At 38.8% G+C, this 19,714-nt stretch overlaps 1 protein-coding gene across 4 annotated transcripts in view; it reads left to right on the top strand.

Annotated features, from left to right (window-relative positions):
- Window positions 1-19,714, top strand: part of Sulf1 (sulfatase 1) — a 169,241-nt gene that overhangs the window by 27,784 nt on the left and 121,743 nt on the right. For 2 of the 4 annotated variants that reach the window (XM_047517759.1, XM_047517770.1), the window contains exon 2: window positions 11,404-11,498. The gene's annotated coding sequence lies outside the window, so the exon portion shown is untranslated. Of the gene's footprint in view, window positions 1-607; window positions 862-1,613; window positions 1,647-11,403; window positions 11,499-19,714 lie in introns of those variants that run through there. The other 2 variants (XM_047517764.1, XM_047517768.1) reach the window with 2 other exon arrangements.

The following is a 19,714-nucleotide window of genomic DNA, read 5'->3' as shown; positions in this document are numbered from 1 at the left end:
GTTTATTGCTCCCACTGAGAAGAGAGCAGCAGAGACCCAGAGAGGATTAAAATAGAGAATTCCGCAAAGCAGAGGGAACTCCTTGCAAACCATCCTTAGGAAAACAAGAGGCCAGGAATAAAGAGAGGTACGGAGCACCTGGTCCGGGGTGCTTCTAAGGAAGATCAGTGTTTACTAAGCACTTGGTGTCTGGAACGCCTGGCTTTCCAAATACCACATCTTCCTCATCCACTCCATCCTGCCTCTGGCCGCTACTGTGCAGGGCGCCCCGGGAGCCGGAACCGCACGCCTGGAAACCTTGACTCCCTCCCGCCCCCTCCTCCCTCGCCCGCCGTCCGGCCAGCTGCAGCGCAGTTTGTTTGCCGAGGTTTTGCATACACATATTGAGTTGCCTTTTTTTTTTTTTTCTTCCAGTCAGTTCAGCAGTGAGTGTCCCGAAATTCACCCGCAGTGTAACTTCTGCCTCTGCTCCTCCTCTTCTTGGAACTGCCTTTTGTTTGTCTGGCAGCGTTGGTTCTATGGGGGTGTGTGATGATAATAATACGCGGGCTTATATAACCCTCAGCATCTTGCAAGCACTTCGCAGACAGTCCCTAATGAATCTTGCGGCCGGTGTCAGGTCGGGCAGCTTTATCTGCAAATAGGAAACCCGAGGCATAGAGGCCAGGAGGGAGGGCAGTGAGGATCAGAGGCCAGGCCTTCCTGGCTCCCAGCGTTCCTCGGAGGTCAGGGCAGATAAGGAACCATGAGTCTCCCCTTCACGATGAGGAAGGAAGTCCCGCTGCCACCTTATCTCTGCTCCTCTGCCTCCTCCCTGTTCCCAGAGCTTTTTCTCTAGAGAAGATTCTGAAGGCGGCTTTTGTAAGTATGATGCTCTACTTTTGCTTTAAAAAGAAGAGGACAAACTTTCCTTCCTGCCCTTGTGCATTTCATGTTATTTAGATGATGGAAAATGTATTTCTGGCCAAAGTCCTCCACCCAAGTTGGTCCCTCCTAAGGATAATAGGAGGGAAAGAGGTTTCTGTCGATAATTCATTTAAGAAAAGAGCACTCAGGCGAGGGTATTAAATTGGCCACTTTCAGGGCATTGTGGTCATGTCTGACTGTACACACACACACACACACACACACACACACACACACATCCTAGAGAGCAGCCCTGGTTATTTACCTGGCTTGTTAGGCTCTGAGAAATGATGCAGCAACTTTGATCTTCAGTTTCTCTGCCTTGAGTACTAACAATTTCTGCTAAATACAACTGTTGAAAGTTTCTTTTCACACTATGAAATAAATCCCATCTTTCATTGTAGGCTTGAAACTTGCACTGGTTTGTGTAAACTGTACAAAACAGTGTAACTATAGTGGACATGTTCATTTTATTAAATTTTTCACTGCATGGCTGAAGGGTTTAATAATAAGGGAACACTAACTTCTTAAGCACTGGCAAAACCCAAAGTCCCTTTATTAAACTATGTTTCTGTAAAGAATGCTGCATTCACATAGAGTTCTTCTCAGGGGTGTTGCTTGTGGCTTTGAGAATTTGCCTTTCAACAAAGGTGGATTTAAAACTTTAGGATAACACTAAGAAAGATACAACTTCCAAACCTGTAGAAAGGATGATTTTTCTAATTGAACAAGCCAAAAAGGTAAAATTCTATTTGTGGTAATTGTATTATTTGCATTTATAAAAGCATGATTATAATTTGCTCTACTATGAAATATAGAAAAATGGGAAATATAAATTGGTAACAACATATAAAAGGAAGTCCTTTACTTTAATATCTTAGGTACTACAATTAATCCACTGAGCTTATCCTTATCTTTAAACAGACGGGCAACCCATATATAATGTGTATATATTAGCGTGTGTACATATACATTATCTTAAATTCTTACAGTTGTTGTCTCCATCTAGTACTCAGAGTTTTACATGATAATAATCAAAGTGGACCAAATGGAAAAATTTCATATGAAATTTCAGATTGCAATAGAGCTATTTTTCATTATTTATTTAAAACTGTGGGAAACATTATAAAAGTATAATTCTCTGCTTTTAAGATTCTCTTTAAACAACATTTCTATTTCCAATTATCTGTGGCTCCCAAGAAATTCTAATGCATAATTAAAGTTAAAAATTAGACTGGATCCTAGTTGCTTTAACCCCTAAATTTTAAAGTCGTCTGTCAACACTAAAGTCTGCAGCTAATTTGATGACAAAGATCACAGGATCTCAACATTAGCCTCAAAGGCATAGTCAATCACAGTAGAAAGAACACAAACTTTGATAAGATCCGGATTTAAGGCTTAGTTTGGCCATTACCTGGTTATAGGACCAGCAGCAAGATCTTCAAGATTTTCAACCTCAGGCTTCACATTTATGAAATAAGAGCAATACCACTTACCCCAAGGAGAAGACTGTTGGATAGACTAACATATGTGAAAGATCTATCACAGAGTATGAAAATAGCAGTGGTGTAGTTCAGTTCATTTCAGGGCCTTTTCATTTACTCTTAACGTTTTAAGTCCTTCATTTAGTTCATTCATTTATTGAGCATCTACTCTGGATTGCATGCTGTTCTTAGCATTAATGATACAAGGATGAATAAGATTAATGTCCTCCTCTGGGAGACTTCACAGTCTGAAGAGACAGACCAAAACCACAGATCATTTTCATAGCAGTATAATACCTGTGAAAAGTGTAGCTTGTTAAGATTGAGAGGCAACACTGAGGCTAGAGTATTTATCTCAGCCTGACACAGCCAAAGGACACATTCACAAACGTAATATTAAACTGTCTGAGTTTTAATGGATAAGCAGGAGGTGAGGAAAGACATTCTAGAAGAGACTGAGCATTGCCAATAAGGAGTTGCAAGCAAGCCTGGTTCCAATGGTACCTGAGTATTGAATCTAGAAGGTCTGGAGGTTTAGTAGGAGCTTAGTCATCAGCATGCTGGTACTTTATGCCAAGCTGTTTGAATCTAGTGAAACAAACTTATCCATGGATCAGCCTGTGATCACGAAATAATTTGTTTTATAATTCCACATCTAGATAAAAAGAAATTTGGGCCCAAATTTCTACTTACATCACTAAGACAATCTACTACATCACTAAGACATTGTTTCACTCACTAGATGGTTTTGTTTCATTTCTTTGGACTATTTTGTTTCTTTGCAGCAAAAACCATCTCCATGATGGAAACACTGCAGCTCAAGCTCCTTAGGGCATTTTCAGGACCACTCTTACATCAGTGTGAAGACACAAGCAGACTTCATGTGGAGCTAGGAAGGCAGAGAGTAGATGTGATTTATTCGTAGGAAGATTTTGTTGGAAAAAACACAAACTGTGATATAATCCAGATTTGAGTGTTAGGCTAGTATTCCCAACACCGAACCCAGGACCTTGTGTATACTGAGCAAATGCTCTACCACTGAGCAACACTTCCAGCCCTAGAAGATTTTTAGGTAGACCATCTAGGAGGCCTTATCAAGTATGGGCTAGACAAAGGCCTGAGAGTGGCAACATTGTAAACTAGGAGAACAGTTAAGAGGCTATTGTTGTGCACAAATGAGAAATGTTGAGGGCCTGGTCTGTGTAGGTGGACAGCAGGGCTTAAATTCCAGGCATATTTGGAAGGTAGAACATTCTTGACTTGGAGCTGGGTGACTGGAATGGAGCGAAAGGAAACCTCTATAATATTAGTTTGGGGTTTGAGCAACTGGGTAGCTGTAAGGAAATACCACAGATTAAGAAGAGGTACAGGACTTCCCTATGTTCATATATGAATACACGGCCAGTGTAACTCCACATCATGTACAACCACAAAATGGGAAGCCGTACTCCATGTATGTATGATATGTCAAAATGCATTCTACAGGGCTGGGGAGATAGCTCAGTCGGTAGAGTGCTTGCCTTGCATGCACAAGGCCCTGGGTTCGATCCCCAGCACCGCAAAAAAAAAAAAAAAAAAGCATTCTACTGTCAAGTATAATTCAAGAGAACAAATGAAAAATTTAAAAAACAAATTGAGGCCAGCCTGGGCAATAGAGAGACGCTGTCTTTAAAAAAAAAAAAAAAAAAAAAAAGAGGAGGGAAAAAGGAGGAGAAGAAGAAGAGGCACAAGTGTGTAGAAGAAAATAGAATTAGTTATGGTAAGGTTGAAATGAGATATTGGTAAGAGGCTAGACTGGAACATCAAATAAAAATAGAAGGTAGCTTTTTAGAAAAAAAATTAAATTGCCTGATTTTTCTCTCAGAATATTTGAGGAGAAATATAAAGACTGAGTTTGTTTTCTTATGTTCTAATGCTCCCAAGAATGACCGGTATCTAGGCTCATTGGGCTTATAGCTTTAATCTTGGGTCCCTGCTTTGGGTAGGTTGTGTTCCCATTAACTTTTCAATAGGAAGGCAAAGTCTAGGCCATCTTGCCTAGACAAAATTAGAGGGTAATTTTTACTTCCACTGAGCCTTCAAAAATCAGCAGAGATGGCGGGGAGGGGGAAATTCTGTGAGCCAGTAGTATCCTATATATATACTTATAAAAGCATATAATATTAATATTTATTCATATAAAAATCCCTTTTCTTGGCAGAGATTTTTCTCTTCCCTTGACTAGGAGACCCACTGGGAGACTAAAGCAAAGTAGGTAGTTTCTTCCCTGGTCATTAAATGGCTTACACCCATTTCTCCCTTCTTCAGTGTGACCAGTGAGTTCCCCCCACACTCTGAAAGAGTGTGTGGAGAGAGGAGGGGTGGGTGGTATTTGTGAACTTTTAAGAGATGACAACTAGAACAATTTTAACATTTTGAATGAATAGTAAAAAAACAGACAGGAAATCGCGGCTTTTTTTAATCTTTGAGGTCTGATTACTTGATAACCTTCGTTTTCTTATACCCTTTCACCCTTTCTACACTTCACATTTAATCTTCTAGGGCAAAGCCTCTCTCAGATTTCCTGGATTTCAGAACTCTTACCCCACCTGAGTTCTTTGAAGCAAATGCCATTTATTACAAAAAGGAGTTAGCCTCAGACTTTATGGCTCATCTTGAAAAAGTGTATAATTTTCTTTCTAGTAGGTGAGTTGTATCAACACATTTAAAAACAGATTTAAGAAGCCATTTCCACCTCTAAATATTAAAAAGTTTTATCACTTATTAGAAATTATCTTTTACCCCCCCCCCCATTTGTAGTGCTAGAGATTGAACCTGTGGCCTCACACACACATGCGAGGCAAGCACTCTACTGCTGAGCTGTATCTTCAGCCCCACTTTGACTTTCAAATGATGAAAAATATTCCTATTTTTGCCAATGCTATTGCCATAAAAAAAATATGAAGAGTTCCAAAAAGGAACTGTTAACATCTCAGCTATGCAAAATAAGCCCCAAATATATACTTTAGAAAGAGTTCACATCGTGGGAAAGCTTATTATTTAAAGAAGGAGCAAGACAATATTTGGGAATTCCCATTAGCACGATTAAAAGTATGAGGAATATAGTGAGCTTCCATATATGGTGCTAGCCATTCCACATTTAAGTTACTCAAGCCATTTAAAGTCTTGGCTTTCTAAGTAATTGCTACACCCTTCACAATCTTTTTTGGGTTTGTTGACATAATGATTTACTCCAGACTGAATGCTGCCTAAGCCACTGTGCTTGCCTACATAGTGTTTGAAGAGTAGATAGGTCACAGCTGTATAGCCCCCGGACACCTGAAGCCAAAGTATTGCTGGATTTTGCTTCATTTCTGTGCTCCACGGAAAGCTGGAAGCTCCCCAACTCTTTTTTGGGTTTGGCTTCCTGCTCACATGTTTTCTGGTCTCATGTCATTGTGTATGAAGTAATAGTCCCACATGCATGCACCATCCACAATGGCAAGATTTGTGTGGCTCAGTGCAAGTTTCTAATGAGGAAAATTTGGACCTTCAACCCACCCTTTAGGGAAAGAAAACAGTTTGGAACCTGTTATTGCTTTCCAAGGTGAAGGGAGCTGAGGCAGAATGTACCTCAGCAGTAAGACTAAAGCAACTCTTAGACAATTAAGACATCTACATGAGGAAAATAAACATTTGCCTTACACATCTGTCTAAATGTATGTATGTGTACAAGATAGAAAAATATATCCAATTCACAGTTTTAAAATACTACTTACTGTTGCAGCATTTCACTATGAATGGTGCTAGTGTTTTCTGCTGAGGACTATTTTAATGACATTTCTCTGCAGCAAAATCTGATGAGTTTACGAAGTTTGAGAGCCAGAAAATGCAACTCAGTTTCTGAACAACTGGGAAAACCAAGAGAGTTAAGTTCTGTCATCTAGTTGCTTTATAGCAGGAATTCATAAGCACTAAGTGCAATAACACACTTAACAGAGAAGCCAGCTGAAACTTTTCAAGTACCACTGTTGAACTATTGAGCTTGACTTCTGAACATTAATGCAGGTGAAATTCTGACACTCACACATATTTGTGGATGCTAATTTCAAATTAATAGGCATGTATATCAATATTTTAAAGAATTTTGGAGCAAGAAGGTATTTTGGAGATCTCCTAATCTTACTCGTGTGTGTGTGTGTGTGTGTGTGTGTGTGTGGTGTGGTACTGGGAATTAAACCCCAGGCCTCACACATGCTAAACAAATTCTCTGCCACTAAGTAACATACCCAGACCTTTTTATTTCATTTTGAGACAAGGTCTCGCTAAGTTGCTCAAGTTGGCCTTGAACTTGATCTCCTGCCTCAGCCTCATGAGTGGCTGGGATTATAGGTGTGTGGCACCATACCTGGCTTACCTTCTCCTTTCAGTGTGGGAATGGGGATACAGATGCATGAACATCCATAACACATACACACACACAATCTGAGTCTTGTTTCAAATCAGAGCTTACAGAAAATATGACGTCTGACTTTGGACAAGGAAAGAAACAAATGACCACAGTTAGACCACTGGTTTCCTGATCCAGTCAAGTTTGTGTGGCCATTTTGGGACTGTAGGTTGACAATTCTTGTTTGAGAAACTACTTAGGATCTCAGAATTTTTTTTTAACCAAAACCTGAATAAACTCTAAAACCAACCAAGGATCAATATGTGATTCAGTTCCTGACTGTACTTTATAAGGATACGCAGTCATTTTCATAGTTCTTGGGACCACTTTGTAATTAAAGGAGACAAAGCCCAAGACATAACCCAATTTCAGCACTTTCTTTTTTTTTTTTTTTCAGTGCTGCTGAACATTCTCAGGGAGTACTTGCTTCGGCAGCACATATACTAAAATCGAAAGTTCTCAGGGTAACCCACATGCTAGGCAAGTGATCTACCACTGAGATGCAGCCCCAGCCCACTCTGAGCAGTCTTAAAGCCTGACTGCAGAGACAACCATCATAGAACTCATGGACAACAGCAAACTACATAACTAAGTACTGCACTATGTGGCACAGATTTAAGTGTTGTAGGAGTTCTGGTGAGACAGATTAATGAAAATTGAAGTTGTCAGAAAATGGGATTTCAGCTGATCCCAGAGGAGTGCTTAGAATTTTAATATGTGGAAGAGAGAAAAGCAGGCTTTTCCAGGTCAAGGACAGCAGGAATGAAAGCATGGAGAGAAGCCCTTCAGAGTGGGCCCAAGCTGGTGTGGTGGCACACCTCTGTAATCCCAGCAGCTTAGGAGACTGAGGCAGGAGGATCAAGAGTTCAAAGCCAGTCTCAGCAAAAGCGAGGTGCTCAGCAACTCAGTGAGACCCTGTCTCTAAATAAAATACAAAATAGGGTTGGGGATGTGGCTCAGTGGTCAAGCACCCCCAAGTTCAATCCCCAGTACCAAAAATGAATAAACAAAAAAGAGTGGGACCTGAGCAAGCCAGGCTGAGGTGCTCTCCAGCCAAGTTTCTCACCTGAGCAATGGATCCTGGAAGCCCCCATACCGGTTCATATTATCATTTACTGAAATATCACTGAAATATGTGTCCCGAAACTCTTAGGTATAAGTTCTTTATATTTATATAACTATAGAGTTGTCCTTTGGTTTCCTTGGGGAGTTAGTTCTAGAACCTCTCCTTTGAATATCAAGATCTGCGAGTCACTTATATAAAACAGTGTTATATTTTATGTAAACTACACATATCCTTCCACGTATCAAATACAATGTAAATGCTATGGAAATAATTTATGCTGTTGTTTAGGGAATAATGACAAGAAAAAAAGTTCTACTTGTTTAATACAGACAATTGTTTTGTTTTAAGTACTGGGCAGGACCTGGTTTTAGGGAAGAGGTACAAGACAAAGATACAAATATAAGATTTAGCCACATAAAGATAATTCTTTTTTCCCCTACTGGGGATTGAACTCAGAGGTGCTCTACCACATACACCCCCTCCTTTTTAAAAATTTTGAGATGGTGTCTCAAAATTGACCCAGGTTGACCTTGAACTTCCAAACTTTCTGCTTCAGTCTCCCAGATTGCTGAGGTTACAGGTTGGGTCACTGTACCCAGCTTTCTAAACACTCTTTATCTAAATCAACTGAATCTGAAGACTTAAAAGTTTGACCATAATGGCATATTAATTCAGTTATATTTATTTAATTGAAAATCCAAAATAAATCACAAGTTAAATACAAACAAAACCACAAACCAATAATATTCTAATTAATAATATCAATTCTATTAGCCAGATGATGCTGTTTTGTGGGAAAAAAACTTATAGATTTGTTTTAACCAGGTATTCATTAATGAAATTGGAAAAAAAGAATTATTTTAATGAAAGAAATTCTATTGCATACTTAGTACTATGCCTGTGTGTAATGAACTGTTACAACATTGTACACACAAAGAAGGAACCTGGCAATACTTTGCTGATTCTGGTATCGAGAACCACAGGATCAGTCATCCTATCATCTTTCTCTATTCTAGTGAATAAACAAACCTTTGTACAACACAGCCAGAAGTGTTTGACATTTATGTCAAGTGAGAGTAGCTGGTAACCATTATATTTTTACATTATTCAGCCACACATTATAATTTTAGAAATGAGGAATAAAAGTCTTCATTAATCAAAAATTTTTTAAAAGTCTAATCTTGGCTGGCCAGGCACAGAGGTGAATGCCTTTAACCCCAGTGGCTTGGGAGGCTGAGACAGGAGGATCATGAGTTCAAAGCCAGCCTTAGCAACAGCAAAGCACTAAGCAATTCAGTGAGCCCTATCTCTATATAATATACAAAATAGGACTGGGGGTGTGGTTCAGTGAACAAGTGCCCCTGAGTTCAATCCCTAGTCTCAATCCATGAGAATGTCTTTTTGAGTGGGGCAGGGTGCTGGGGATCAAATAGGGACCTGGTGCATGCTAGGGAGGCACTGTACCACTGAGCCACATCTCCAACCTCTAACTACAAATACACAAGAGAAATTGTATCTTTATTATTGGTCATAAGAAGAAATCAACCCAATTAATAACATTTACTAATGTTTAGCGAAAACCTATTTTGTGCCAGGAAATATTCAGTTTTCACAAGGATGGTCTCATTTTCCTCCCATCATCCCTGTGTGAAGTAAACACCGTTCTTAATCCTCCTTTTTTTTGAAGGCAGATACTGAGGCATAGAGAAATTAACTCAATTACTCATTGAAGATCACATAACTTGGAATTCAGGCTTCTAATCCCAGAATCTGCTGCCCCCATAGGTATATTCAGAACCATCTCAGAAAAAGTTTTGGCCAATCTGACCACAGCTAGATCTTTTGACATCACATTCAAACATAAACTGTTTTGTTTGCTTTTATTTGTGTGCTAGAGGTTGATCCAGGGTCTCATGCATGCTAGGCATGCTCTATCACTAAGCTACAGCCCCAGCCCCTCAACTGTGAATTTTTACTTTAGGGAATCTTAAGGTGTATGCATAATTATAGGCATAAGCATTTATATGTTCTCCCAGACATATTTTTAAAATAGGCAGATGCATGATGCTTATAATAATTTATGATATTTTCAGAGACTTGCAAACAGGATGTGAAAGTTCTAGAACTCACCAACTCCCAGGATGAAAAGCACAGGGGAGTGGTCTAAAGAGCTAATGTGTTGGGGGCGGGTCAGATCACAGAGGGTGGCATAAAACTGGTGGTTGAAGAGTTCAGTGACTGTCCAGAGCGGAAAGAGACATGATAAGGGTGGCTTGGAAGCAGAACCAACATTGTAACCACAGGACAGCTTTGGGAAGCACTGCTGCAGGAATCTCCCTGTAGGAGTCATGTTTCCAGAACAGAGGGAAAGATGTGGCATCACCCACATTTAACCCAGACCTCCAAAGCCAGCTCAGAGCAAGAGATTCCAGGTCTATGGAGGGACATAATCTGCACCCATTACCCCTGAGGTTCCCCTTTATGTATATCAGTATAGAATTGTATTCACCAGTGGGAAGGTAAGAAAACTTTTGGTGAAATGTGTGCTTGCTTGCTTGTTTGCTTTCTGTCTGTCTGGCTGTCTGTCTTTATTTTTGCAGTACTAGGATTTGAACCCAGGCACATTCTACCACTGAGCTATATCCCCAACCCTTTTTATTTTTTTATTTCACTAAGTTGTCTAGGCTAGCCTCGAACTTGTGACCCTCTTGCCTCAGCCTCCCGAGGTGCTGGGAATAGTTGGGATTATAGGCACGCACCACTGCACCTGACTGAAATGCTTTAAATGTTAATATTTATATGAACACTTTTAAATGCAAAGGACATTTTGAATTGTTAATGGGGTGTGTCATTTTTCTATTCTTATATACTTCCTCCCCTGTCTTGTATATCCTGTATACACTTATAGGATGTGTATATATTAAAATATGTCATTCATAGCAGCAAGATTGCTTCATGAACTACTTGTTGCATTAAAATGGGTTTTCCTCTTATTCAAAGTATCTACTTTAGCCACATTTTTCAACTGTCATAAATCCAGAATATAGACAAATTTGACCACTTGTAAATGCTTACTTTGCTACTCATCAAATAATAACTTGCAGCAAGTTTAAAAGATTTTATGATTCAGCGCATTTTCCTTTAAAATAGATCCCATAACCTGAAATTAGATGTCACTCAACCTTTAAACTTGGGATACTTTGTGCACTTTTAAAGTGAAACTCTTCTTTATTGCTTCTATGAAATCCAAGCAAGGAAAATATGGAATGAATCTAATGGACCATCTTTCCCTTGATGAAGAAGAGGTCAAAATGGTAACTTCTACAAAAGGACTGAGTCACCCACGGTGCTTCACAGACTCTAATGAGTGATCGTCGGAAAATCAGTTCTGATAAAATTTGAAGAATATTATTCCTAATGATATTCTTCTTTTGAGGCTGTGAAAGGGCAACATCTGAAAGATGAAAGGAGTTCCTGACAAAATGCACCTGATGGCACTTTGCTTCTCTCCATTGCAGGTGTGACGGGCACCCATCATCAGCTCCAGGACAGTGAATTCAGCAAATGATATGCAGGTTCTTCAAGACAGAATAATTGAAGAAAATCTTCAAAGGTACTCATACCACATTTTTTACCTTTCTTAACTAATTAAACTAAAGACAACTTGAGCACTCTGTCACTTGAAGAGGGAGTTCTTTTTCCTTTCCACATTTTTTATTGGTGTATTTTAGTTCTACATAATGATGGAATTTGTTGTTATATATTTGTACATGCACACAGTATAACATTATAATTTGGCGAATGTATCTCTCCAGCCCTTCCTCGCTTCATCCCCTCCTCCTCCTACCCCCTGGTCTCTCTCCTCTGCTGATCTCCCTTTGCTTTTCGTGAAATTCCCTAGACCCACCTTTCTTTTTCTTTTTCCTCTCTTGCTTCCACATATGAGAAAAAACATAGGACCCTTGACCTTCTGAATTTCGCTCATTTCACTGAACATAATGTTCTCAAGTTCCATCCATTTTCCTGCAAATGACATGATTTCATTTTTCTTTGTGGCTGAACAAAAACATCTTGGGTATCTATACCATATTCTCTTTATCAGTTCATGGATGGAGAATAGTAAAAACTAGCTGAAATTGGGGAAGTCTGACTCTATACTTTCCTGTAGCATTCTCCATCTTCTTGACCGCAGGAACTGAAAGGATCTTAAAATGCGTCAGGGCCATATCATGATGTCAGTCCTCAAGAATGTCAGAAGAACCATTCGAAAAATAGGAATCTACAAAATCATATGACCTTATTAGAATGTTATAAGCTGTTTAGGAAGCTCAGGGATGAGAGGGGCAATGAATGATAGGCCGGTTGCCCTTAGTCATCTGCAATGTCAGGAGTGACAACCGCACTGATGTCACTTGTCCTGTGTTCACAGCTGGTCTTCAGTTTCTTACCTAAAGTGTTGCAACTGGGGAGAGTTATGGAGACCCACCTCAGCAATGTGACCTTAGTTTCAAAGACATTCTTAGGAGTTGTGTTCCTATGAGTCTTTTCTCAAATGTCAACTCTACTCCAACCAAAACTAATGCAGTGGAAACTGTTGAGTTCTTCCGGTTTCAAATTGCTACTCTGAGCATCACTGCTTTTTGCTCGATTTCCCTTTGCAGCCTTATGTTGGCCCAGGTTGACTTGGAACCATCCTCTAATCACCAGAAAGTCCATGAACCTCACACAGAAAACAAAATCATAAAACAAAAATCTTCAGGTCCGACCTGAATTTCAGGTTTGTCTTTTGTGAGTTGTTTTATACAGCTCTCCCAATGCTTATGAAATCAAATATTTTGTCTTCATTCTACAAATGACAAGTGAAAAAGAGGAATGGCTGAAAGTGTCCAGCACCTAGGGCTTGGCCTTGACATCTCACTGTAAATATTAACAGTTTTCCTCTTATTCCCGGAGCTTTGTCTGCAGAGGGCTGGGGAATTACCAGGCATGGCTGATAACTACCCTGTGTCACATGTTTGTCACCCACAGCTGAATCAACAGTAAGAGAAGAGGAGTTAAAAGGGAGGTCTCAGGAAATGTTCCAAAATAGAAACTAAAAAAGACAAACATATAGGAAAAAGTTCATCAAATGTGACTTCATTAGAGTTCTTTATCTTCTTGAGTCAGTTTGCCAGGCATGTCTTTGTGAACCTCTAGGTCAGCGCATCAGTGTTTCTGTGGTAAAGAAAGAGGTTGGCCTGTGGCATAGTAACTGTAGAAGACCTAGAACACCTTAGCAGTGGAGGCTCCCCTTCATCCCAGGAGATCACTGACGACCCAATTTATCAAAACAGCTCTCTTGGTTTCTTTTATGCCATGAAAATGTCACTTCTCTGGAATTCCACGTTGCTTGTTATTGTCACCAGTAATCTTTCATTTCTCATTTTTCTCCCACTAATGGGTCAATTCACTCCTTTAAACATTACTTCCTTTTCATTTTTTTTTTTTAGCATACTCTTATATGGGAAAACAGAAATAAATGTTTCTCGAATATTGGATCAGAGTCACTTGCTCAAATTTAACACACAGGACACTTGTTTCTTAAAACTCTGTGGGTTTTCTGTGAGCAACTGGCACCAATCTGCTTTTTCCATCTTCAGGGTGGAAAATTCAAATTCAATGTCTAACTGGCTGCTGGCTTCCTAGGCCTCTGTCCCTCCTCATCCAACTCCATCATTTGAGATGGATTAGATAAGCAGCTGACTCACTTGCTACATCTGTATTCACACATTCACAGTCCTCTCAGCCAGTACATTTCATAGAAAGAAATCAGTCCTTTTGGTGCTTGGACAGTCAGGTTTATAAAATAAGGACCTCTTTACTGGACCTTATGGCTTCAGAATGCTGCCCTGTGCACTTTTTGTTGCCTCTCTGCTCATGTCATCTGGGTATCATGTTCTTTCATTTAATATTTTCCCACTTTTAAGAACTACTCATCTGTAGCTCTTTGAAATTTTCATCACCTCCAACATACAAAACCCAAGAAATAGAACCAGGAGATATTATAAGCAAATCTTAGACATCTCTACTCCAGGTTGGCAGATTATTTCTCATTCCAAGGAAAGATAAGTTGTATTCACATATAATAAGACATCAAAAGGCCAATTAAATCTCATCAAAAATATTTACACCTGAAGAACAGATTGCAATTTTTTTTTAATGGATCCTGGTTTTCAGCTTGAAATGCACCTGCCAAAATATGAATGGCTGTTATTGTACCTTCTGGCTGTTATTGTGCACTGTCTGACAAGGTTTGGTGCACACAGATGGGATCATTTAGAACAGTGGCTATGTTGTTTGTAAGGAAATTGCTTAGCCCTGTTAATGCCTATTTGTGATGGAAAATTTTATCATCATAACTATGCCTTTGCTGTGCCTTCCTGGCACTTTAATTTTTAATAATATTTTATTTAAGGCAAATTTAATCCATCAGTTGTTTAAGTGACTCTAAAATTCTCCATTAACTGTAATAGTAAACTACATCTTTTCAATGAATTGATAGTAAATGTGGACCCTAAAAACCCCTAAGATCATTTGTCTTGGTATCCAGTAAGCGTTTAAATCTTTGCAGAAGTTAAGAGTTCTGAAGGTGGGGATGCTGTATATGAAACAGGCTTCTTTGTGAGCACCCTTACTATCTTTAAACATTGCTCATTAAAGAAGGCAACAGAACACTAACATCATTTAAAAGTATGCATTCATTGTAAAACAATAGCTACCTAACATGAATTTTTTTATGGAGTTAAAAAAAAACATACGCAAATCAAGCCAGGCTTTATCAATATATTCTAGGTGGAATAATAGAAAATTGCTGCTGTTTGGCTGTTTGTGTGTTTGTTTTTTACAGTGCTGGGTATGGACTCCAGAACCTCATGCATGCTAGGCAAACACTCTACCACTGAGCTATGCCCACACTCCCCAAAGAAGCAATTTTATATGGTAGTATCCAATACTTTACACAACTTGAAACATGGAATACAGGATTTATATCTTTCTTGTCTTACCTTTATAGCAAAGAGTTTACATTTTATGCATTCCCTTCATTGTTCTTTTTAAATTTGTGTGTCATGGTCTATTGCATAGGTACGGGATGTAGAATTTACTTTTGCTTTTTCCCTGAAAGAGCTGACACTCCAAAAATGTAGTCAATGCCTTCCCTTAGATAGGGTCAGTTTTTTGTTTGGTTTGTTTTGGTACCAGAGATTGAACCCAGGGGCACTTAACCACCGAGTCATATTCCCAGCCCTTTTATGTTTTATTTTGATACGGGGTCTTCTAAATTGCTGAGGCTGGCTTTGAACTTTTGATCCTCCTGCCTCAGCCTCCTGAGCCGCTGGAATTTACAGGTGTGCCGCACCACACGGAGCGCCAATGCCAGTTTTCAAAGTAGCATCTTTTCCGACATCATCCTCTCATCCCTTTAAGACAAAAAGACTGTCATGTGTTTTCAGTAGAAGTCTGAGCAATAAACAAGGGCTTGTATGTAAAAATACACACATTTGCACACAGCTATGTACATAGTTAAATGGGTCCATTTAGACTGTGCATCTTTAAAGCCAGAGAATTCATGGAGCAGGGGGCTGGTTTTCTTTTGGCAGTGCTGGCGATCGAACACGGGGTCGTCCACATGCAGTAGCGCTAACACTGAGCTACACCCCCAGCCTGGCGAGTTAGTGGAATGAGAAATATTGTGCCTCTCAGGTTGCACCATATTTAGTTGGTTTCTCTCTCTTCTCATCAGAGAACTGTCCCTGTAGAAGACCCGTTCGGTATGCTTTGGGTACCAAGAGAATAGTGCTTTGTTTGATATGATGAAGACACAAACTGCAGGCATGTCGGCTGACCAGAGGAAAACCTTTGCTCTGCTCTTGCCATGATAATACATTCAGGCAGGAAGTTAAGAGGAAAATAGTTTTTCTCCTGGTGGGAGGGGAGAGAGTGCTTAATTATGAGATGGTGGGGGTTGGGGGCCATTCACAAGTGGTGATCAAGAAAAAAAGAATGGGATGATGTCATTCTTCCCTGGGACAATCACTGAAATGAAATCAGGCCACACACAACAATAGTCTTGTTCTCTTCTCAGAACCACAGTTATAAGAGATTATTTTGCCGGGATGTTTCTCAGGAGGGGTATAAGAACCCCTGTCACATGAAACTGTGCTCCCCAGACTTGGAAGATGGAAAATGGCCTACACTGGCTCACAGCACTTGTCTAAAATCACTGTGCCACAGTTCAGAATAGAAACTGCATCCAGATTCTCGCAACATATTCCATTTAAAGAAACAGAATGCAATTATACAACTTGGTATCAGGCCAGATGTTTTAAATTGGTGCTCTTTTTTGTGGATAATTTTGAATGGCATACTGAAGTTAAGATGGAATATATTCCTCAGTAGAAAGTTTCAGGAAGCCACTTCCTGAAAAGAAACACTGTCTTATGCCATGCTAGAGCGTTTATGGGGTTGATTAATTCTGCTTTCAAAAGAAGCATTTGATCTTGCGTTCCTAGTTCCTGTGGCAAATGCATTCAATTTCAGGTTTCTTCTCTCAATGGTGTCCTAATTTGACCTCATTTATCTGCTTAGATTTCACAAGAGTGCATCATAATTATAAATGAAGGTTAGACTTTCGAAGAAGCCATCCCTGGACTAATTAGGTGGGAAGGTCAAATCCTGTTATTAAGATTTTGTCATTGCCTTAATAGAACTTAAAGGAAATAATTTTTTTTTTTTTTTGTCAGTACTGGGGATCAAAGTCAGGGCCTTGTGCGTACTAAACCAACTGCTTTGCCACTAAGCTACATCCTCAGTCTAGTTTTTTTTTTTTTTTTTTTTTTTCCTCTACATGTGTATAATAGTAAAACTGAAACACTGTATGCAGGCTAAAATTGTTATCTGTCACTGGGAGAATTTGTAAGGAGTGTTCATTTTTGGTAACCCTCTGAGCTTCAAGTATATGTATATATTCAGAGTCAGGATCTCCTTCGTAGATTACATGCAAATGTAAAAAATAAATTGGATTACAGCAGGAATTCATATACATCTAATCGTTTTGCACTCAAATTCCTAGGCAACCTTGCATTAGAATCTGATGTAGGGGAACTTGTGAAGTATATGGGACAAAGCTGTTTGAAAACTGCTTTGGATATGGCTATCAAAATGAAAAAAGGCATTTTTTTTCTGTTTTTTTTTTTTTTTTTTTTTCAAATTCTAAAGTAAACTTCAGTGGTTTCTACTACCCTTATTTTTAAATAACAAGTCATTTGGTTATAGGATATTTGAGATATAATAATTATTTAGAAATAAAAATAACTAAAATAGCTAGGTGCGGTGGGCACATCTTTAATCCCAGCTACTGAGGAGGCTGAGGCAGGAAGATCTGAAGTTCAAGGCCAGCCTGGGCAATTTATTGAGACCCTGTCTCAAAAAGACTGAGGATATAACTCAGATAGAGCACCTGCCTAGCATGCATAAGGCCCTGGGCTCAATCCCCAGCACTCTAAATTTTTCAAAAGTAACCAAAAAATTTCCAAACAAATTTGTTGGAAAAATTAGCACTATCAGAAGCTTCCAAGTTTTCAAGACACTATTTAATTATTTTCTTTTCTATTTATTTTTAGTAACCTCTAAAGACATCCAAGTCCATTATGATGTATAGTCAGTGCTCATCGGTATCAAAAATGCAGGTGTTATTTTAAGAAAATCTGTTGTTTACAAAGCAAGGAAGTTAGTTGTGACTTCTTATGATGAAATGCACCATAAAATTAATTTTAAAATTACTTATTATTACTTTTTTTATCAAAAAAGATTTGATATATTTTCTACATTAAAATGTATTTATTATTCTTTTTATGGCTGAATAATATTCCATTGTGTATATATACCACAATTTCTTTATCCATTCATCTGTTGAAGGGCATCTAGGTTGGTTCCACAATCTAGCTATTGAGAATTGAACTGCTATAAATATTGATGTGGCTGCGTTACTGCAGTATGCTGATTTTAAGTCCTTTGGGTATAAACCGAGGAGTGGGATAACTGCGTCAAAAGATGGGTCCATTCCAAGTTTTCTGAGGATTCTCCACACTGCTTTCCAGAGTGACTGCACCAATTTGCAACTCCACCAGCATTGTAAAACTGTACCTTTTGCCCCACATCCATGCCAACACCTATTATTGCTTATGTTCTTGATAATAGCCATTCTAAAATTATGGCATTTGCAGATAAATGGATAGAATTGGAGAATATCATGCTAAGTGAAATAAGCCAATCCCAAAAAATGAAAGGCCAAATGTTTTCCCTGATAAGTGGATGATGATATATAATGGGAAGGATGAGCAAAGAATGGAGGAACTTCAGATTACATAGAAGGAAATGAGAGGGAGGAGTGGGCAGGGGTATGAAAGATGGCGGACTGAGACAGACATCTTTACCCTTTGTACATGTACGATTACACGAATGGTATGAATCTACATCGTGTACTACCATAGAAACAAAATGATGTATCCCATTTGTGTACAATGAATCAAAATGCAGTTTGTAAAAATAAAAAAAATAAACAATAAAAATTTAAAAATTATTTAAAAATTTAAAAATAAAAATAACAAAGAGAAAATATTTAAAAATTTGTGTATTTATTTATTACATAAAGTCTGAATATCCCAAGAGATTAACTCTATCTGTATCTTACAAATTCATGGTAGTCCAGTCCAGTCAGGTATACAGATGTGATGAGCTCAGCCTTGCACAGTGGCCCTAGGACCTGGCTCAGTAGTATTGGGCAGTCAGTGTTGTAGATAGTTGTAGATAGTTGGAGTGTCTCTCCTGATGCTAAGTGTGCCATCGCACAAGTCACATAATTCTCCAAAGATCACTGAGCTGAGAATCAAGATGTTGGGTCTGGTTTTAGGCATTTTATTTATTCTGTAACTCTGTATAAAATTAAAATCTTCTTGTCCCCTTTTCCCTCCCTGGGATATTGTACGTATAAAGCACTTTAGAGGGAAGCAGATGCAAGAAGCTGCTCTAACATGACCTATTGTTCTTGTTGTAATATTTAAAGGCTAAGGTAATGTGTGGTAATGTTTAGTTCCCCTCATCCTGTGTTATTCCCAGCACCTATTCCTCCCTCATTATTCTTTTAGTTTTATGTCTCTCTCTGCCAGTAAACCAACCCCAGTGTGTGTGTGTGTGTGTGTTGTGTTTTGATGCTTGGCAAAAATTCAAAAATGTTTTGCAAAGTAGAAAGGCGATAGAATAGCTAGGATTATAACTACATATTCATTGCAGTAGAAACACTAGAATAACATAAAATAAAATAGAACGAATAATTTTTACTGGCTTAAGCACTTAAAACAGAAGTAAAAAATAAATTGTATGTATTGTTGTATACATTGGTACTTGTTGGAATTCAGGTCAGGGTTGACTCCAAATCATCTTTGCAATTAGAAAGATGTATAAGACTATTTCCCAGGGGATGGGTGTTATTGCTTTTAACATTTTGTTGATTGGCTTCTGTCATGCACTAAAATGGTTGAGAAATTGCCATCATCTGGATCCCCAGGCAGAGGCCAGAGATAAAACGTGACATCCCTCTGTTCGCTGTCAATGCCTGTCACAAGAGTGCCTTTCTCTCAGGGAAATACTCAATTTTCTTGTTGCCTTTTATACTCCCAAACATTGATTTATAGAGGAACTTCTTTCAAACATGTCATAGACAGTATCAGCTTAGTAGTTTATAAGGGCTGAAGTGTCCCTTCAGGGTGAAAAGAGAGGAATGTAGTTTACATT

This window comes from Sciurus carolinensis, chromosome 1 (assembly GCF_902686445.1).
Source record: "Sciurus carolinensis chromosome 1, mSciCar1.2, whole genome shotgun sequence".
Taxonomy (NCBI): Eukaryota; Metazoa; Chordata; class Mammalia; order Rodentia; family Sciuridae; genus Sciurus; species Sciurus carolinensis.
This window is presented reverse-complemented; position numbering and strand designations above follow the sequence as displayed.